Below are 6,121 nucleotides of genomic sequence, written 5' to 3'. Positions count from 1 at the left end.
AGACGGACGGACAGACAGACATGGCTTAATCGATTTCTTTTTTCATCCTGATCATTTATGTATACATTTGTCTATATCTATCTCGATTCGTTTTGGCTGTTACAAACAACCGTTATGTGAACAAAATTAATATACCCTTGTGCACAAGTGCGCTCGGGTATAAAAATGAGGTGTGCAGTGGTTAATTGTGCTAGTGTTAGTGCCAAAGGATCTGGGTGCAGTTTTTTTACTTTTCCGGCCGACATCGAGTTGGTGGAAAAGTGGATCCAGTTCTGCCGGAGACCAACGGATTTCAACGCCCGAACCACTGATGACTTCGAGAACGAGCTACCTACGAAAACCTATAAATTGAATCCGGCATCAGATCACATGCAATAAACGGCAACATTTCATTACGATCTATTTTTTATTTATTTGTTATTTGAAAATATAACACGTTCCCCTGATAAAGCTTTTTATTTATACATACTGACCTTCTGCTTCCTACCGGAAATGTTAAGCCGTATGCATAAAAACTAAGCAATTGCTTTTTTCTTGAAATTGCATACCTTTCTCTTAAATTTGTTTGAACATAATATTTGAATTATTAATAAACAAGCACATGTACTTATTGCCAATAACAATTTCTATTTTATTTAGTTTTAAACTTTTCTTTATATATTTATGATTACATAAATCGGTTCTCGTTTTATTACACAGGATCATCTCTACTTTTTATAGAAAATTTTGAAAAAAAGTGAAACTAAGTGAAGTAATTTTATTATTGGCAGAATTAGTGTCTAACCCTACGTGACTGGTTCTAAAAGCTATCGTGTTTCACGTGGCATATAAGACTTAATTTCGTTATTACATTAGTGTTTTTTATATGTATGTATATGAATAGGATATTATATATTTATGTATTTAAAAACCCACAACTTTAAGACCGCACATCTGAATTCGTTAAAATCTTGCCGTGTCACAAACATATTCGTTATTATATAAGGAAAACTACGAAGAATATGAAAAAGAATATCAGTACTGCAAAGATTTTTATCATCAGTTTGGAAGTACTTCAATATTTTACCATGCGCCGCTTCTATGTTCAATTCGGCATCTTGTATGTTTGTATCGATACGCTCCACAGTCTCCTCTTGCTCCTTAACCATATCTGCTGATTGTTGAAATATACCGCCTAGCTCGACAATAGTCGATTCAATGTTCTGCATAGTCTCAGCCCGCTGTTGCACGTAACTATCGGAGTCATCATATAATGCAATCTGCTGCTGCGTCTGTATTCCACTACCTCCGACTGCACCCAGCAATGGTGTTGTATCACTTGCGGCCATGTCAATGCTTACGGCCGTATTCTCTTCGCTTAACAGCAAGGAGCCCTGTTTCGCTGTACTCGAGCGAACAGTGCTAGCAGCAATTGGTGACTGCCCGAATTGATCCCGACGCGCTTTTTGTTGTTTGAGATTTTTTATACGCACTTCTAGTATCTGTTTGAAGTCGGTGCCCATGCTGGCTAATTTAGATTGTAACGCATACACCATGATGTAAGTCAATTCTTGAATCTATTGCGGTCGATCATCAAAAAGACTCTTCTTTTTAGCCACTGCAAAAGAAGAGGTAAAGTAATATTTATAATTAAGAACACCTATTCATTTTATACTCACGCATTGTCAATTTTTCCAACTTGGCATATGCACTTGCTATGTTTTTGCCAATATATTTGTGACCATCATAAATTCCTTTCTTTGGCATACGTCAATTGTTGCACCATAGCCTGTAAGAAATGCGTAAACATAATAATGTAAACGTCTTCAAATGCACTTCTACTTCTAACTTGCTTGCAAGTCTCTAATCTGTTGCTCGTACATAAATTGCGTCTTCGTCGAGGTCTCTATCCGATTGCGGCCTTGGTTTACATTGGCCTTATCCGACAACTGGCGTATGATAAGCTGCGCCATTTCCAACTCATTTGACTTTTCTTTGAACTGATGTTCAACATCGGGAGCACGTTGCTGCATTACATCTAACAGCCTTTTCATTTCATCCAGATGAGCCGCTTGATGTGGCCAACACCCAAAAGGTTTGTTTACAAAGTGCATTTTTGAGTAGTTGAACAAATGCCAGTGGGCAGCCAGCGGGTCAGTTGCTGGCAACAATTTGCAGGCTTGGGCCAGCGTTTGTTGCGGCTGCCGGAAAAGTAGCTAAATAATGAAAGTAATTATATGTATAGCGGAGTAGGAGGTTTTCCTTTATTTTAAAAGCTTGGTTACTGATTTCACTAATTGACGGCGATGCAACGATCACCGTGGAATCGTTCTGCAAATTGTTACCAGCAACTGACCCGCTGGCGGCCCGGTGGTATTTGTTCAATTACTGAAAAAATGCAAATCATTATAATGATTGCAGTTTTTTAACACTTTCAGCGATTTGCATTGCGTTTAAGATGTACACATTCATTACTTTTAAACAACCAATTTACCATTTAAAATTAAATAATTCCGTAAATCCGCGATTTATTATGCACTTTGTAAACAAACCTTTCAATTTCGCCCCAGCTGTTCGATTCTTCGTATTTTTCTTATTGAATTCGTCTTTGCTCTCTCATTCTGGTATATTTTGACGTCATGGCCAGTTGCTCTCAGCTCGATTGGCGCAATCTTGTATTCTATCATTCTTGCATACATATGCGTTGGCTTGACTGTACATATGAAATGTACCATACGCCGCTGAAGCGTATACGGCATTAACCTCACGAGCCACGACCACGAACCGGGGGTTTAGATTACTTCTTTCATCCTGACCCGGATAAGACTGCTGCGTGGCACGGTCGCCATGTTGTGGTTCCAGTTCTTCAGAAAGAGTGGTCGCTCTAAAAAGCGTGAGCTTAACCGGACCTGTTGCAGCTACTCCGCTGCGCTCCTGTTACCTGCTGTCTGCTGGCGGCACACCTCCGGTACTTTGCCGGGAACTTCAATCAATTTAAGGGCACTTTTATGTATTTTTATTTTAAATCAAATATTCACACCCGACAACCACATTCGCTTTAAAAAAATAGTACATACTTCTTTTAGTTTTACAAATATTTTATTTATTTCTCTGACGCCAATTCGTTTTTTCATTTAGCCCCTAAACTTAGCTGCTATTATTTACATTCAGATAGGGTTGCATTAAATTTCAAATATCGTAAGTTTATAGGGTGGTTTCATGTAAGGTAATTTTGTAGAGTTTTAATTGGGTGATTCCTTAATTGCCTTACAGTCTGATAAACTGCCATTTACTTAAAAAAGATAAAATAATTATTATCTTTTAATATTTTCCCTTAGTTTGTACTTGAATTTAGATTTAGGTATCCTTAGCGTTCACAGATAGAAAAAAAACAAAAATGAAATCATCACTAAAACAATTTATCGTTTTGCAGAAGATACTCGAAGACTATTGTTTAAATAAACAAGTAATTTTTTAGTAAAAACAAAACCGGCTTCAATTCTCATGCAAAACTTTAAGATTACCGCTAATTTCTTCATGATCCAATAATCGGATCTAAACCAAATTAGGATGGGACCACCTCTGAGGTACCACCTTTTAATTAAAAAAGAATTATCGAAATCGGTTATGCGGTAACATATGTACATAAAAAAATATTCCGACGAATAGATAACCTCCTCTTTTTTTTTAAGTCGGTTAAAAATAATGAAAAAATAACGATTTTGGCGTAAAGACGAAGTCGCATTTTAAAATTTGCATGCAATTAAGGTAACTAACAAATTTGTATTTTAACTCTTCAATAAGTTCATAATAAACTTTATGCAATATAAATTCTTTGTAGGGCTTGGTACAACTCAGTTGTTAAAATAACAAGTAATTTTTAAGCAAAAAACACAACCGACTTCAATTCTCATATAAAAATTTAGAAGTACCGTTGATTTCTTCATGATGAAATGATCGGACTAAACCAAATTGGTATGGGGCCTCCCCTTGGGCACCAGAAAAAGGATTGTCGAAATGGGTTAATGTGGTTCAAAGTTATGCGGTAACATACATAAAAAAAATATTCCGATGAATTGATAACCTCCTCCTTTTTTTGAAGTCGGTAAATTAATAAGGGTAAATTATTATAAATTTTTAATAGCTATATTTTAACATTTCTAATAAAATTTACATTACTGAGTAATTTTAGCGGCGATAATTATTTATTACTAGCCAATGCCCGCTTGCTTCGCGGCGTCTAATAACCACTTTTGCATGGGCCAATGCAAAAATAGCGTTAAAAGCCAAAACTGTCTGTAAAGTAAAAAAATTTAAACGACTAAAGAGCAGAATCCTCCTCATACATAGGCCAAAAATAGTAGCGCTTTGATGCCATATGGAATACTAATCCCTTTCGATGTCATGAGCTTTGCATGGTCTAATTTCCACCTGTGAAATCTCTGCCAAGCTTCTTTGATCTTGCAACTACAACATTGGTCCGATGCGTAAGTCAATAAAAGTCCTTATAAGAAAACCTAAGCCCACAGGATGAAAAGTTTTCCCGTACATTGGCTAAATTAGTGATCTCTTGAATATCGTTCCAATGAAGCTGTGGGTATACCTACCGGAAGGATTTGGTCGAATCTTTCCTTCTCAATTCGCCACTTTTAAGATTTGTCTTAATATATACGAACTGGTTTCTTTGATTCTTACTGCTGTAATAACGGCCGCTCCGAGGAATTTCGTTAATCGGAGGTAAATGCAAGATCGCATTAAAGGTGTATGAGGGCGTCAGACAAAGGTGCGATTACACAATTTCATTTAGCCATCTGAAAAGGGTTTCTACATATATAATACGGCTTCAGCGCCATCCTGGGGTCCCTTTTCTGCAAAACCGTTGCTTATCATGAAATGAATCGGTCAATAAATACGACTCTTATAAATGACTCAACTCCAGTGCCACCAAGCTAGTTTTCTAGTAGTTAGTCTACAATAGGACCATATGTGAAAGGTATAACCTCCAACAATTTGACTGAACTCTACCCAGTGGTTTTTGAAGATAAACCAAACAACAAAAACAGCTACCATTTTATGTATATAGGTATGTATGTATGTAGATAGGACAATCTATAACGAAACTCATAAAAATTAAAATTTCAAACTTTGTGCAAGATTTAAAAAAATCCTTCAAAATTTTCACTAAAAATTTTACCCTCTCCCAAAAACTAAAAAGAAAGTAACAATCGCTCCAAGGCCGTATTTAGGGGGGGGAGGTTGTAGGTGTTCTGACCCCCTCAGATGACAAAACAGTTTAAGCTTAAAAAATCTACCCTGCCGGAACAAAGTATTGGCACAGCAAATTTTTCACAATATATGCAACAATTTTTATTCTAATATTTTTCCGCTAATTTCGTATAAAAATATGGTTCATTCTACAACAAAAAACATAAAAATGTAATTCCTAAACTTTGTGCAAAACTCGCGAGCAAATTTTCATGAAAATGTTCAACTTTTTAATCAGATGAGTATGCAGATTTGTAGCCCAATCAGTTTTATTATAATAATGTGCAAGTTTTAAGTAGCTAGGAATTACCGTTGATTTTTGATATTTTTTTTCACGTAGTCCCTTTCATACAAACAATTTTTTTCGAAAATACTTTATATGGAAAAAATGCAAAACACCTTCAACAAAAAAAAATCTCAAAAGTCAACGCGATTTTTGACTAGCTCCGAACTTTAATTTTTTTGCTAGAATTTAATGGGCTGCAAAACTGCATACTCATCTGATTAAAAAGTTGAAAATTTTGATGAAAATTTGCTGAATTTCTTAATATACAACGCTTTTATAAATGGACTAAAAAGTAGAAAATAATATTTCTCAGTCCCATAGAATTTGTTTTGATAAATTTTGATTTTGAAATTTTAGCAAAAGTCATTATAAACAATCTATGAAATTGAAAATGAAAAGCGTGGGGCGCATGTAATACACTTGAATTGATATGAAAAGTAATATATGTATGTATGTATGTGGGTATATGAATAACGACCGCTTAAAATCGATTTCAAAGTTCTACTTTCGCTGTAGAAATTTTAGGTCTACGTTATGTAGTTTGACTATTGTCAATTAAATCGAATGCTTTGTATTGCATGCGCTCCACGT

General features: G+C 35.5%; 1 pseudogene; it reads right to left on the bottom strand.

Moving 5' to 3' along the window:
* Nucleotides 1–976: 976 nt before the first annotated feature.
* Nucleotides 977–2,492, bottom strand: LOC108359706 (syntaxin-5-like; annotated as a pseudogene).
* Nucleotides 2,493–6,121: the final 3,629 nt, after the last annotated feature.

The sequence above is a fragment of the Rhagoletis zephyria genome, unplaced genomic scaffold (genome assembly GCF_001687245.7).
Source record: "Rhagoletis zephyria isolate East Lansing unplaced genomic scaffold, Rhagoletis_zephyria_1.1 Rzeph_scaffold_00440, whole genome shotgun sequence".
In the NCBI taxonomy this organism is placed as follows: domain Eukaryota; kingdom Metazoa; phylum Arthropoda; class Insecta; order Diptera; family Tephritidae; genus Rhagoletis; species Rhagoletis zephyria.
The sequence above is the reverse complement of the archived record's forward strand: the minus strand, read 5'-3'. Positions and strand labels throughout refer to the sequence as shown.